This window comes from Phalacrocorax carbo, chromosome 5, assembly GCF_963921805.1.
Source record: "Phalacrocorax carbo chromosome 5, bPhaCar2.1, whole genome shotgun sequence".
NCBI lineage: Eukaryota > Metazoa > Chordata > Aves > Suliformes > Phalacrocoracidae > Phalacrocorax > Phalacrocorax carbo.
In genome coordinates this window covers 1,244,796-1,259,256 of record NC_087517.1, presented here as the reverse complement: position 1 = coordinate 1,259,256, position 14,461 = coordinate 1,244,796, and the positions used below count along the sequence as shown (strand labels likewise).

At 47.2% G+C, this 14,461-nt stretch overlaps 1 long non-coding RNA gene across 1 annotated transcript in view; it reads right to left on the bottom strand.

Annotated features, from left to right (window-relative positions):
• Positions 1-5,874, bottom strand: part of LOC135313661 (uncharacterized) — a 93,336-nt gene extending 87,462 nt beyond the window's left edge. The window contains exon 1 of the long non-coding RNA XR_010373206.1: positions 5,741-5,874. This is a non-coding gene — a long non-coding RNA (uncharacterized LOC135313661). The remainder of the gene's footprint in view (positions 1-5,740) is intronic.
• Between the last annotated feature and the right edge of the window lie 8,587 nt (positions 5,875-14,461).

The following is a 14,461-nucleotide window of genomic DNA, read 5'->3' as shown; positions in this document are numbered from 1 at the left end:
AATACCTAAACGGAAGCGTTTGGAAGTTTTAATTATCCCTAAATTTGCTCCATCCCATTATCCCATAATGCTCCACCCCATGTGAAGGCACAGGTAGAAATTATTTCCTAAAGACCATACCCCTAGAGTTCCTAAGAGACAAAACCCCTCTAGAATTAATCTGTCTGGATACTGAGAGTGAAATAATTAATAGCAAAAAAACACCCCCCCAAAAAAATAATCCCAGACTTTCCCTTCTGAGCTTCCTGCGTAGATATATGTCTATTTACATATTTATTTTACAGTTCAACCCCCCCAATGAGCGATGCAGGGGCAGCCATGCCCAGTTTCTACCCCCCAGCGCCAGCCCTGACCCCCACCCCACCGCTGACAAGGGGCGCCGCGCCTGCAAGGTTTGCAGGGTGGTGACAGGCGTGGGGCTGCTCGTCGATACGGATTTATCACAATATTAAGGCGCGTGGCATCGGATCCGTACGGCTTTTTTAGAAGAATTTGTTTGCACAGCTGTTTGTGGCGAGTTGCGTCCCCCTCGTTTCACCGAGGCTCTGCTCCACGCAGTATTTCGTTCGGAAGTCAGAGCGCCCTGCCACAGCCAGGGTGCCCACGTGACGCGAGCTGCGATGCACTTCATTTATGATCTCAATGTAACTTTCTTTGTGGAACCGTTCCAAACGCTGAGAGCGGTGCTAAGAAGAAACAGTAGACAAAACCTGCCTCCAACAACTCAAACCCCCCCCTTCCCAGCAGGCACACAAGTTCACACTAGTCAGACTGTATAGATTAGCGACGAAGCGAAGGGACCTACTTAGAAATGGACACACATGTCGTAGCACAATTTGGCACGAGCGTTTGATGCAAAGCGAGCTTTCATAGTGCGGAGCTGTATTTTTTTTTCTCCTCCTGCTACTCCTGTCTCTGCCCACTGGCAGTTTTGACATGCATCATAATTTTGCAGTCTGCTCGTGATGTTGGAATCTGGTCAGGGAGCGTACAGGGATCCTGAATCAGTCGCCGGGATTTGTGCTGCGGCGAGAGCGCGCAGGAACCTCGAGGCTTGGCACCGCTGATGAGACACCGCTCACACACCAAAGACGGGCTCGGCCCCGGGGGAGAGGAGAGATACAAACGAGCTGCTGGAGACCTCCTCCAGCTGTGCCGCACATTTGCGGGGACAGAATCGCACTTTACTGTGAATCTCGGCTTCCTTTGTGCCCGGGTTGCTTTAGGCAATAATGCATCCAGCCGGCTGGGGAGCCCCGGGGACAGCAGAGCCTCACTTGGAGGGGAGGGAGCGAACATGGAGCACATTAACATAAAACTGCCGATAGCCTGGCTCAGGACAGCCGTGTACCAAGCGTCAGCTGTGCCGCTGGCCAGGTCCAAAACCACACCCTTACACCTTCCCCATCAAAGCACACGAGCATCCTGAACAGCAAACCCGATGGGTTACAAAGGAGCAAGATTTATTGCTCACACACAGACAATATATTCCCCCTGTAGCCAATATACTGAAGAAAAATCTACAGAATGGGGGGAAAAAAAGAAAACAACTGTTAACTGAAGGAATCCACCTCTCCAAAATTTCACCATGGGCTTCCACTGAAAGACCGGGTAGCCCTCACAAACGGGCTGGGGGCTGCTGCCCCTCCCCACCCCCTCCCCCTGTGCCTCGCAAGGTGTTGGCCATGATGCAGTAACCCAGCTCCAGGTGAGGACGCGGCAGTGCCCGCAGTCGCTGCCTCTGCTTGGGAGAGCATCCCCGACGTCCCCGGGGCGGCGGACACGTCAGGGAGACACGGATGCACCCTAACCATCACAGGCGCGACGCCTGCCGCGGTGCTTTCTGCGCTGGGGAGCCCCCGCTTGCTCTCCATGGAAAGGAGAGAGGAGCACAGGGTCTGAGAGAGGCTTACGGCCTTTTAAAAGTAAATATATCCTTGAAAAGGTAATAGACTCCAATGTGACTATATTCTCCGATAAAGCATTAAATGAAACACGCCATTCCCAGTACAAATAATTGCCTTTGTTGTCATCATTTTGTCTAGTGCATCACAGGAGGCTGTAGAACAGTGTGAGTTTTTCTGATCTATAATCAGACAGTTCATAAAAATCCTAATGGAAATGAAGATTTTGCTATTTGGAGTGGTCAAATTTCCATTTTCAAACACATCACATTTTAAAACCCAGGTTGGCATTTTGGTTTGCTGAGAGTTTTAGGATAATAGCAAATTACACAGAAAATCTACCAATTCTTTGTCAAGTGAACTATGCAAAAAGGAACCATTAGTTCATAGTTCATCTGTGAGATGGGAAGACATCCTGAATAATAATTTTTAGAGACTATGAAGGGCATTTATTCACAAATAACGCTCACATCTACAGAATTAAGACTGCCCCTGCTGTCTATAAAACCACTCGGCCTAGATTTCACTAAAGGTATGGTGAAATAAATTTCCTTTCCTCACCGAAAGGACGGGGAGTCTAACCACCCCACGTAAGATTGGCTCACGCATGCGACATCCATCCTATGCAAGAGTGGTTTATGCCATGCAACACCACGATGGAGAACACCAAGGAAGCTGGGAAGGCAGTGGCTCAGCATCCCTTTGCAGTCCCGGGGGAGCAAGCGGAGACCCCTCAAACGGCGGCATTAGCGATCCCAGCCCACCTAAGGAACAAGAGCCGCTTCCACCCACGCATCCTGCCTGTGTCATAAGCGAGCGGCTCACGGTTGCTCTTAAGACACAGCTTTTGCACAGGTTTCCTTTCTTACTGTCCTAGCAAAGCAGTAGGTAAGTATTTCTCCTTCTGCTGAGATTAAAAAATAAAAAAAACCAAAGCAAACAAGAAAATAAAACACACAAAAAACCCAAAACGCCCAAATTCCCCCCATACACCGCTCAAAGTCAACAGAAAGTGTTCTTCTACTCTGTGCAAAAGTTAAACTCTGTAGCATCGAGGAGACTCCCAAACCAGAGCTTTAGGCCCTGTTATTTAGAAAATGAAAACTCTACCTAGAGCAGACTATGAAGAAAAGGTATAAAAGACTGGTTAACTAAATGAATCTACTCTTTATTTCCCCCCCTAATAACAGTGCCCTGAGGCATAACCCATACAGAAAATTGTCTGCGACTCGCGCTTTGAAGCGAGCACGGGAAAGGAGCCCTGCTGGGAATTTGCTGCATTTGTAACAGCGCTGGGACATACTCATCTGTAAATATATTTATTTTGGCTTTTGGGATCTTAAATAATCTGAAATGCAACGTTTGTTAGAAGCCTGGGCTAGGTGTATTCCTGCAACACACAGACTGGAAATGCTACTAACACTTTCCGGCAAGTTTGTTGTAAAATACGAGAACACATTCATTATCTTCAGTTCATAGTTTCTGGTCCAATGACACATTGGGAGCGCACTAGGAATTTGCCTGGTTTTTCCATTTGTTTGCTTTTAATTCCGAGGGAAATTCACGATTCTCAGCGATCATTTCGCTGCGGACCCCACCTAGAGCAGGGGATTTCCCCAAAGGATTTCCAGCCCGAACCAGCAGCCCCATCCCCCGGCGCCCTGGCACCACGGGGATGCCGCGCCGGGCGCCGGGCCGAACACAGGGCAGAGCGTAAGAGCCATCAGCAGAGGCTGCCGAAACACCAACTTACGCATTCGGCTACGACTCTCAGAATTAAAGTCACAGAGTGTAAACCCAGCGTATTAACACACACAGACCAAAAAATAAATTGGTTTTTTTTTTTCCCTGGCCCCTCTCCCCTTAGACTGGGCAGCCCACGATACCCCTTGATGGTAAAAATCAGACACCGATGCTCCCAGTGTTACTGGGTTTGCGATGCAGGTGGGGTTCCACATACTAATGCTGGAGATAAGATCTTTCTAGAGTTTTAGCTAAAAATACAGAATCTAGTTACAGGGACACTTCCCCCCGCAGTGTGACCTGCAAGGGAAAAGGTGAACACAGAGCCGGTTCAGAGCTTACCCTGGAAGCAGATAGTTTATGCTACCCTAATAAACGAGCTTCCTTTCTGAGTTTTACAGCCAAATCTTGAAAGACAAAAACCATTTTCGTGGGCAGTCTGAACTTTCCCTTAGTTTCTGTGTCATCCAACAGACTCGGAAAGTCCCAGCCATGGCCCATCTCAAGGACTTTACCCTAAGAGACAAACCGAGGGGTCCCTAAGGAGCAGCCAATAAACACACAAATTATCCAGAATATTGTTAAGGCAGCATCAGTTCAGTTTGGGCCTAAAATATATCACGGGAAATAGAACATGTGAGGTTTTTCTCAAGCCCATTTGGCCACTAAGAGTTTCAGAGAATCTCAGGCTCTACCGAAAGAGGTCCAGATTTTCCCTCTCCTTGTCCCCAGTTTAACATTTTAGTAACCAACAGCAACAATTCTCAAAAGATGAAGCAACAGAGGCGTATTACAGCATTTCCCTGGGACAGCAGAGTCCCTGAGCCCAGCCCCACCAGCTCTGTCTGGGCCTCGGCAGCCTTTGGCTGTTGCACAAGAAACAGAAAGTAAATCCAAACAGAAACAAACGTGACGCTAATTTACTCCCCATCAGAGCCAAGTGAAACGCAAGATACCAGCGGCCGCAGCGATTCTCAAAAACAGTCCATAACAGAAAAAATATGCTTTAAATATTTGTCTTGGTTGTTGCTTTTAAAGAAAAAAACAAATAATTTACAAGCATTCCATGGCAAAATAACGGCTTTTTTTTTCCTCTTCCCCTCACCAAGAGCTTACCTAAACGCTCTTGTCCCCAGGACTCCACTAGAACACGTTACGTTGCATTTCTGAGGGTTGGGTTGCTCCGACCCTGCCAGCTAGCAAGGGAAATCGTGCAGGGCCTTCTTCCCTACAGGCACCCTTCTGCTGCTGCTGCTCCTCCTCCTCCCACCCAGGTGGCCACACCAAGCCCAGGAGGAGGGTGATTGCCGTTACCACCATCTGTGGACATACGCGAGCAGCTTTGGTGGGGTTCAGCTGAAGCCCCAGCTGCTGTCTCCAAGAGCGACGTGCCTGGGTTGCCTGCAAACCAGCCTGGTAGGAACGAGGCGCTGGGAAAATAAGAGGCTGTAAAAGCCCTTAAAAGCCTCCCAAACTGTGACCCGCTTCAGGAATCACAAGCAGATCAATACAGCTTTGCGGACGAAAGCTTACTGCTTGGCTGTTGATCGGTGGGTTTCAAAAAATTTCCAGTCTCGCGCCACCTTAAAGTTTTCAAACCAACATGGTTTTGCGCCCTTTAAATAAATGTTTGAAATTACGAAAAATTATCTTAACTGTTTGTTTTCAATGACCAATCCCTAAAAAGTGCAAGTTTCAGAAAAATTTTGTTATTCCAATCAAAAAGAAGGGACGCTACCTGCCTAAACACACCCGCGCCCCCTCCGACGTGGGGACGCTGACTGTTGCGTTACCCAGGTCAGCCCTACCCTTATCTCCAGGTGCCTGAAAGGACTCGCCACCACCCGCTCCACGTCCTGCCGCTTCTTTAGGGACCATATTTCTTCTTAAACCTTCTTGTTTCCCAGCAGAGACACCGTGCAATAGACTGCAGGATGGTACGTGCCGCCGTCTTGCCTGTGGCGGGGCACAGCAAGGACCGTGGCGAGGCGGTGCCCCCGAGACACCCCCTCCCACCACTGCTCCCAGGCAGCAGCCCAGCCCGGGCCCCTCGGGCGAAACCACGGCTCCCCCGGCTGAGGTTGTGCTTTTACCTCGCTCGGTGCAGGGGAGCAAACTACGTCGCTTTGCCAGTACGGGCAGAAACACTCCTGGGAGGTCGAGCCGGTGCTTTAGGCCCCCTTTTCCAGCCAGAGCCCCGGGGAAGTTAATGCGTCTTGGCTGAGAGTTTTCCTCGGGAAGCAGGCGCTGGATTTCCCGTCCCACCCAGCAATCGGCTCAGGTTACTTATAGCCTCATTGTAAAAATCAAGTGTCTTACTGTATTTTTGCCAGCAGAGCCTTCTCATTTATCCCCCGTATTAAAGATTCAGCTGCCGTGCATTAAATGAACCCTTTTCACTGGCAGGTGCTTGCCGGTTTTTAGGCTTTAAATGGTACCATTACTATCATTTATAAGGATAACATCACAATTAAGAATGTATGAATAATTTAGAAATGAGCAAGTAGCATTTAGTTTCACACTCCGCCTGCTGAAGAGGCTTTAAAATGCAGGGTCTTTATTTTATTGCAAAACACTGGCTTGTCTTGGTGAAAGGGATGAAAAGTTACTAATTTCAGGCTTTAGTTCAAACCCTTTAATCTTACAAATAAGTGCCTTCAGCGAGTACCTTGTTATCACCTAAAGCCTCCGCAGGGCTGTTCGCAGTCTTTGTCTCATTCCAAGATTCGTACCTTATCCTAGGTGAGCCAAAAGAGACAAAGGGGATGCCACCCGAGAAAATCATGACTTAACAGAGCTTTTCTTCTTAAATCCGAACTTATACTGTCGGCAAATATTATGGAACACGCTCATTTCATCGCAATAAATAATGGTATATAATTAAAATTCCATTCTGTTGTTGAGAACAGTGTGATAAACTGTTTGTGAATTGGTAATTCTATTTATTAAAAACAGGGGCATTAATTTTGACACGTTGAATTATAACGCAGACAAACAGATCTTGTGTTTTAATTAAATGCTTCTGTTTGATGAGGGTTTTTTTTTTTTGTATATATATTAAGATTTAATACCAGATTCTGCAATTCATGCGTTACGTGGTGGGGTACGATTCCAGCAGGGCGCCCGGGGAGCCGTGAGCGTAACCGCTTGCAGTATTTCGGGGGCTCTGGGCAGAGCATCCCCCCTCCAGGGCAAACAGCCTGGGGCTGACCTCCTCCTCCCGCTGCCTTTACCTGCTTCCCCTTCTTTTCCCATGCTTTACTGATGTTTCTGGGCTGCTACTACATTTCTTGTTTTCTAATGCCAAAGCAGAGCTGAATATTTAAAAAAAAAAATAACAACCATACTGCTTTGAGGTTTCTTCCACATTAAGCTACATTTAATATTCATTTCACATTTTTTTTCTATTAATTAAAAGTAAACCGTGTATTGTATGGTACATTATCCCTCTAACAGCCCCATGTGGAGATCATGAAGTGGAAGACTAATGGTGTAGACTTTAGCATTTAGTTTTAACCAGAATAATTTACATATCTGTGAGAAGAGTCCGAGGCATGTGTAAATAAGCAGAACTCTAAGATATCGAGACCCTTGCTTGGTTTACTATGGACTGGAGAGCCATGGGCTGTGTATTTATTTCATCAGTCAGCTAATTTAATGAGACTTTATACAGCATCTATTTCTGCAGAAGACACAAAACTTATTATTAAGGAGAGGCATGTGGCAGTAAGAAAAATGTGTTTGTTTGCTTTTTTATTCTATTACCCCCGAGTAGCAAAGGTGATTCTATTCACTGTTCATTAAAGTTTACCTTTATAATTTATCAAAGGAGACCGATATCAACAGCTTTATGCTGAGATTTCAGAATTCGAGACTGATTAAAATTTAATGTAAAAGGCCACAGATTTGGGGTGGGTTTTCAAGAAAAATAGCTTCCCAACTTGAGAGCGTAGATTTCATTAACGCGCACCTCTATTAGAAGGCTCCATAAAACACATCAGAGGCACGGCCCGAGCACCGAAACGGCGTTTTCACTTCAAAAACCTGCATGGGTCTTTCAGCAGAAGTTTCAAGAGCGAGACGGTTCCGTTGGGGCGCTGGGAGGGCGGCAGCGGGCGCGCGATGCCTTCGGCACGGAGCCGCCCCAGCGCGCCCGGCGAGCGTCCGCCGCAGGCGGGGGGAGTCCCCGGCGGCTCCGAAGCCACCGCACGCTCCCATCGGGGAACGCCGCAAAAGTAGGAACGGCGAAGAATAAATAGTGAACATGTGTGTGGGTTTTGAGTGGAGCAACCGTATTTTGGGGGGAAAAAACCCCAACCAACCAAAAAAAAACACAAAAAACCCCACCAATGAAAGAAAAACAGGAAAACACCAAATTCACAGATTTGGCTAAATCTGAACAGCTTCAACTGTGAAAAAATTTAAGAAAAATGTATTTTATACAGGTATTTCAAATCTAGACAATGCAGCCTTTTTTACCCTAAAACAGTGTTTTCCTGTCCAATTTTCTTACTCGTCTAGTCTTCAAAATCTTACGAAAATGGAACAAGAAAGGTTTTCATTCAAATGAGACAACTGAAATTACTTCTTTTAAGTTTGTTAAGTGAATTGAGAAACCAGCCTCGAACAGCGCTCTCCTCCTCCTTCCACCAGCTGGAGAGCCACACCAGCATCCCTGCCACACGCGGCGAGCCAACCACTCTCCGGATTTCACATGGGAGAACTATAACAAATCCTACTCCAGATTACTGAGAATGGGATTTGGGGGTTCTTGTTACGGCTGGTTAAGACCAGCAAAACGCGCACAACCACGGACAGGGATCGGAACAACACAAATACGTTTTCCAAATTGATTTGCTTGCACTTTTTTTCTCGTTTCTGGTAAAATACTTTTGGAAAGATTAATAAAAACAAGTTTAAAGATAGAGGAAATTGAGAGGAAAAAGAGCTGCCTTTTAGTAACAGAGAACTCCTACAGCTTGAAATGCAGTTGGTTTTCCTGAATACAGATTTCAGAACAATCTGAAGTTGTACAAACCTCCAAGAACATAAAAGCAATCTCTGCTTTCCGAGAAAACCGGACAAAGAGCGCAAGGTCCATCTGCAGTCAAGGCATACATTCCCCTGCCCAGATCCTGCTGGTCGCTGCACAGCACCCGCACAGTGGGAAAGCCTGGCAAGCCTCTCCCGCGGGCAGCAAACGCCGAATACGGCACTTTTCCTGGGGAATTCTGCATGATTCACTACAGCGACCTTTTCTGTTCTCTCCTCCCCGTGATGCCTGCAGCTCCTCGTCCTTCCTGGCGAAGGTGTGCGGCGGCAGACCTGGCTGCAGCCCGCTCCCCGCCCGGGGACGCCGCGGGGCGAGCGGGAGGCGCGGGAGGTGCAGGGGGAATCGGCAAAGCCAAGCCTTCTGTGCCGGGCTGCCCTTTCACTCCGCCCTGCCCCTGGTCCCCCGGCCGCAGGAGGGGCGGGCGAGGAGCCCCCCCCACCTCCGGAGCTGTGGCATCTGCTGAGAACGGGCACAGCTCATCACACGGGGCCACCGGGGCACTGTGGCTGAGCGCTGTGAGAGGGGCTCCTGGCAGCCAGCCGCCAGCGACCAGGGCTGGGAGCTCTACCAAAAAAAAAAATAAATCAGTGTTAATCATTAACGACTCGGAATAAACATTAGCAGAGAAACACGGCCCTCTCTCAAGTCCTTGCGAGTCTTCCGGTAGGCTGGCTTTGCACGGCAATGCCTTCCACAAACCACTCGCACAGGTTTGTCCAAAAAGCGCCTTTTCTGAAGGTTTGAGTGCCATTTTTACCTATCGTCAGTCTCATCTTGTTCTTGTGCAAAAGGAGAGGAATTGGATGTTCCAAGTCTTCCTCTGCTACGTGATGAGTCCCATGAATCTCATTAGAATAATAAAAATATGGCCTACTTACGGCTTCAATAAAGTGTTTCCTAAGTGAGAAATAACTAAAGATTGCAGAATCTGGTCTATGACTGAGCTAAAAAAGCAAGCCCTGGTCTCTTTGTTGACAGGAGAAGTCTGTTGATCGGAATAGGCCTGCGCCAGTGCCCCTGGCAGAGCGGGTCAGCCTGGTCCCCTGCCCTGGAACGGGGTACTGCGGCATCCCACCACCTCTTTCGCCTCTTGTATTCCTAAATTTAACCATGAGGCATGCTTTTTCCTAGGTACTATAGTGACAGACTTTAGAATAACTAAAGCAGATTCTAGAAAAAAAATACATACATGCAGAGAAAGGCATGTATATCAAAATATTTACTACAGCTTTATTATACTTGCACTTGATTGATTTGCAGCACTGTAGGCAGCAGCACATTCCTTGCAGACTAAGAGCTTATGATCCAAGTAAGATGGACAAATAACAAAATAAAACCAAACCTGGACTAGATGAAATATTTTTTTAAAGAGGAAAGGGTATTCAGGTGAAAAGGAAGTAAAGAAGTAATTGAAAAATATTAAGTACCAAGTAGTTCTAACTACTAATAGCTTGAATCAAAAGAATACCGCAAGTATCTATTTGAGCAAGAATTGTGGCTGCTTTCTAGCATTTTTTACTGGGATTTTGCTTTTTGGAGCTAACCAGATGCTGGAACACCAGACCTGGTCTTTCCATGTATTTGCAAAAGCTTTGTGAGCACCCTTTTTCAGTTTCAGATTTTTAAGCAATTAGTTTGCAGATGTCACTAAATAAATGGCATTCATTCCTTAAGCAGGAACCATACCTGTTAACCATCTCAGCATATTCTAGCTTTAAAGCTGAGCTTGATGTGCACAGCATGCTCAAAAACTGTACTCACAGTTCAAATGAGCTGGATTACAGACCATGACCACTGAGACCCTCACATGACAAAGCCTTTGTGTAATTAATATGCAGGGTAAAATGCTCCCTGGACGGCTGCTAAAGCGATTTAAATCATGCACATAAAAAATGTAATCACAAATTTAGCATGGTGGACATTGTAGTCACACTGTGCTTGATTGCATAGAAGGTTCCAAGTGTGTTTTAAATGTCCTTTAAGATTGAGATTAGGACTTGTACTTACAAGATGCATATTAATCTAAAACTCAACATTTTTCAGTGTGGGATCACAGTAGGAGAACATTATGGGCAATAGAGGTTCATTCTAATCCCAGTAGGTAATTACACTTTGAAATAATATTCTTTAATTAAATCTTGTTTGCAGTTGATTGATTTAAACACTAAATCTAAAAACCGAAATTTGAGTTTTTATCAATTTTTGATGCTTATTGCACAGAACTTGGGCTTTAATTGATGTTTCTGAAGTTTTTAAAGCTCTTGTCCACCGTATCCTAGCTGAATTTATTGTAATTAGCAACATCATTCTTTTGCACTGTAGACAACTTTCACTGGAAGCATGATAATTTTAAGTACTTTTAAACCGTAAAATGCACGATACGTATTTGCTAAGTAAGAAGGCCAGGGTTTTACCGAGGTTCTTTCATGAAGCGCCTGTTCACGCTGCAGAAGCTGTTTCCGAAGCTTTGGAGAAGGGACTCTGCTTTCTGGACATCCATCACTTGCTGCTCCGTAAGGCAGCGCTGATGACGCAGCCAGTACCGGGGCGCGATTTTAGGGGCAATATCTGCGCACCGCAGGCACGAGGTCTGACCACCTCTGCCACACTCGAGCTCGTTCTCCGCTCCGAGCCCTTTCTCGGGCTCTAGCGCATCTCTCGCTGGGGACATGGTGCTTCTGGAGAGGACGGGGCTCCTGCCCCGCACCGGGGGCAAGGGCTTGAACCTGGAGATAGGGCAAAGATGATTTATCTATTGAGACTTTTCCCTAAGCGATCGGGCGCTCGGAAAGGGTACGGATACCCTGTTCAGGGGGGAGTTTGTCTAACTGAATGTTTACAACACGCGGTATATGTGTTTCACTGGGGTTTTTGTGCAGGGTAATGGCCATCACAGCAAATACGGCATACCCAACCGCACGGCCCGCTCTTGTGTGTAATACCTCTTATTGACATACTGATTTTGAAGAAGTATAAGAGTACCTGGCCAGCCTTTTGCCGTGCTGCTACAGTCACAGTGGACATACCTAAAGGCTAATTAAAACAATACACAGATGCTCGCTGCTTAACAAGAAGCGGTAACTCCCGTGTGCTTCCCCTGCCCGGGCCGGGCGCGGGAGCCCAGCGCTTTTGACGCTCCGCCACCAAAACACATGCCACAAACCCATGGACAAATGGAATCCCAGAAGTAGCTCGTTTAAGATTTAACCAGGAAGGCATTGATGGCAGTTAGGAAGTAACGCGAGTAAATAATTTAATCAGAGAGCAGCTTACCCGCCAGGAGACACGCGGCGGTGGTTGGACTTCACGACGCCACTGCAGCAGCTATCGCCCACCTTGCTCGGGCAAGGCGGTGGGCCAAGACTGCCCGTGGGCCACCCTTTGCCGAGGACCCCAATTTCACTTGGGATGTTTCATCCCCTGAGAACATCCGCAATGAGCTGGGACTTGGTCAGGCCCTGGCACGGGCTGCCCAGAGAGGTGGTAGAGTCGCCATCCCTGGGGGTATTTAAAAGACGTGTAGACGTGGCACTTCAGGGCATGGTTTAGGAGGCCTGGGGGTGTTGGGTTGGGGGTTGGACTTGATGATCCTAGAGGTCTTTTCCAACCTTAATGATCCTATGGTTGTGCCCACCCTGCAGCCGGCGAGGCAGGGCTCTCGACGCGGCGTAGAAAGGAGCGGAACACAGAAGGGAAGGGTCGGCCTTAATCTCCCCACCACCACGGGTTTCACTGCTTAAACTGGACTCCACACGTCCACCCTTCGGCACGCTGCCTCCTGTCCCACCTGCCGACAGACGGAGGACGGGTCCCCCCTCACGGACGGACCACGCGCTCGGGGTGAGGGAAGAGAAGATGCGGTGCTGAAACCCGGGGGACGCGGGGGGCCGAGTGTGCCCCTATCGTGGCGAATTACACACGTGAAGCTTTAAATGCGCCTCTACAGGACTGACCTTCTCCAGCACGTGAAATTCCGCATCCAGAACTTCAGGAATAAGACGGTTGTGCTGAGAAATGAACTGCAAAAATATACTGTTTCACTGTAGTCTTCCTTCCAGTCCCACCCGGGCTAGGAGAAATGGGCTTGAATTCAAATTTCACTCTGCTACATAATGATATCATGTACATGTCTTACAGTAAATTAAATTCATGATACTGTATATTTAATAACAGAAAATTCACATCTTACTGCAGCTACATTTGTCATATCTGAGAAAAAACAAACTACTATATGGAATGTTTTATTAAGATGACTTCACTGTTGTGAGAAATGATTAAGTCACTATAAGAGCAAAGTAAGACCACAGGACCTCATTCATTGTAACACTAATATTAATCACACAAATAATATAAGTGTCTTACAGTAATCCACATTCCCTTAAAATATATATTATACATCCTGAGGGCAAACAGTAACATGACTGACTCAGAATAAATCCCTCAAGCCATAGTGGCCAGAAGAAAACCATTTATATTCTGACAGATTAATGTATATTTTGTTATGCGTAACAAATGAAAATATTTACAACACTATCAGAGAGAGCTAAAGAAAAATTAAGTCTCGCTAATCAATACATTTCAAGCATGAATTTAAAATCTTTCCAAACCTGATGCTGTCCTCAGAAAAAATAGCATATAATAAACATGTTTCTATCAGTTTAGCCATGGTTACTCGTTATTGTTTTATTTAATATTAAAATTTTACATAAATACTTCTGATAGCATAAGGTGAAAAAATAAAGAAACTTCAGGTGCTTGATGAATTTGCTAACAATGAGATTATTCAAAAATGAGTTAGTTCTCTCTAAATAATAATCTTTGCTGACATCGCAATAGTAGGAGGGAAACAAAAACATACAAAGAAGAAAAAGTCCGGTAAAGGACAGCCTCAGGGACAGTCTAGACAGCGGAGAGCTTTGCCTGTAACGCCCCACGGACGGCCTCTGTCTGCCTTGGCCTGCGCGCAGCCGCGGCCGCGCGCGGGAGCCGGATCCGTGTCCCCTCACCCCAACAGCACCCGCCCGCGCGTGCTCGGAGGGGCGAGGCAGGGCTTGCTACGCCACTCACCATTTGTAAGCACAGATTCAAGTGCAAAAAAAGAATGGGACGAGCCAGCTGATGTTGTTTTGAATAGAGCAGCGAGTTCTACCTGGATGTCAGCTGGCAATTAATCTGTGAAATAGTCAACATACCTACTAAAAAAGTATTGAGGGGGGCAAGTCCTTTGCACGTGGTTCTTCACCTTTGGCACGCACAAAAAAAATCAGATTGCCATGTCCAAGCTGTCCTTGAGATGGGTTGTTCCTGCACCGCTCTTGGCCCACACAGCCCCCCCTCGTGCCAGGTTGCCCACTCTCGCCGCCTGTGCAAATCACAGCAGACACCAGCGTACGGCTGGCCAATGCAAACGCGTTGCTTTGGGATGCCTTCTGACCCTTAGGAAAAATACGCCCGTCTCTAGCTGGTGGGTGCTGGGGCGGTAGGGAGCTGCCCGCGGACAGGCGTGGCTCGGGGTGAGACCCGGCACCACCTCCACCCCGCGGCGACGGCTGCCCAACTGCAGGCAGCTCCTGCCCAGAGACCGAGGGGTCACACCCCCACCCACACGAAAACCAAGGGCACGCCGACATGAAGTCAACCCTCATTCCTTCAGCAAGCTGGGAGGATCTCCAACATCTTAGAGCCAAGCCCTAAGCACCAGGGTTTTGTGAGAGTTTCTAAAATATGTTTTTTGAAGGATTAATAATGGCCTCACAGTCTT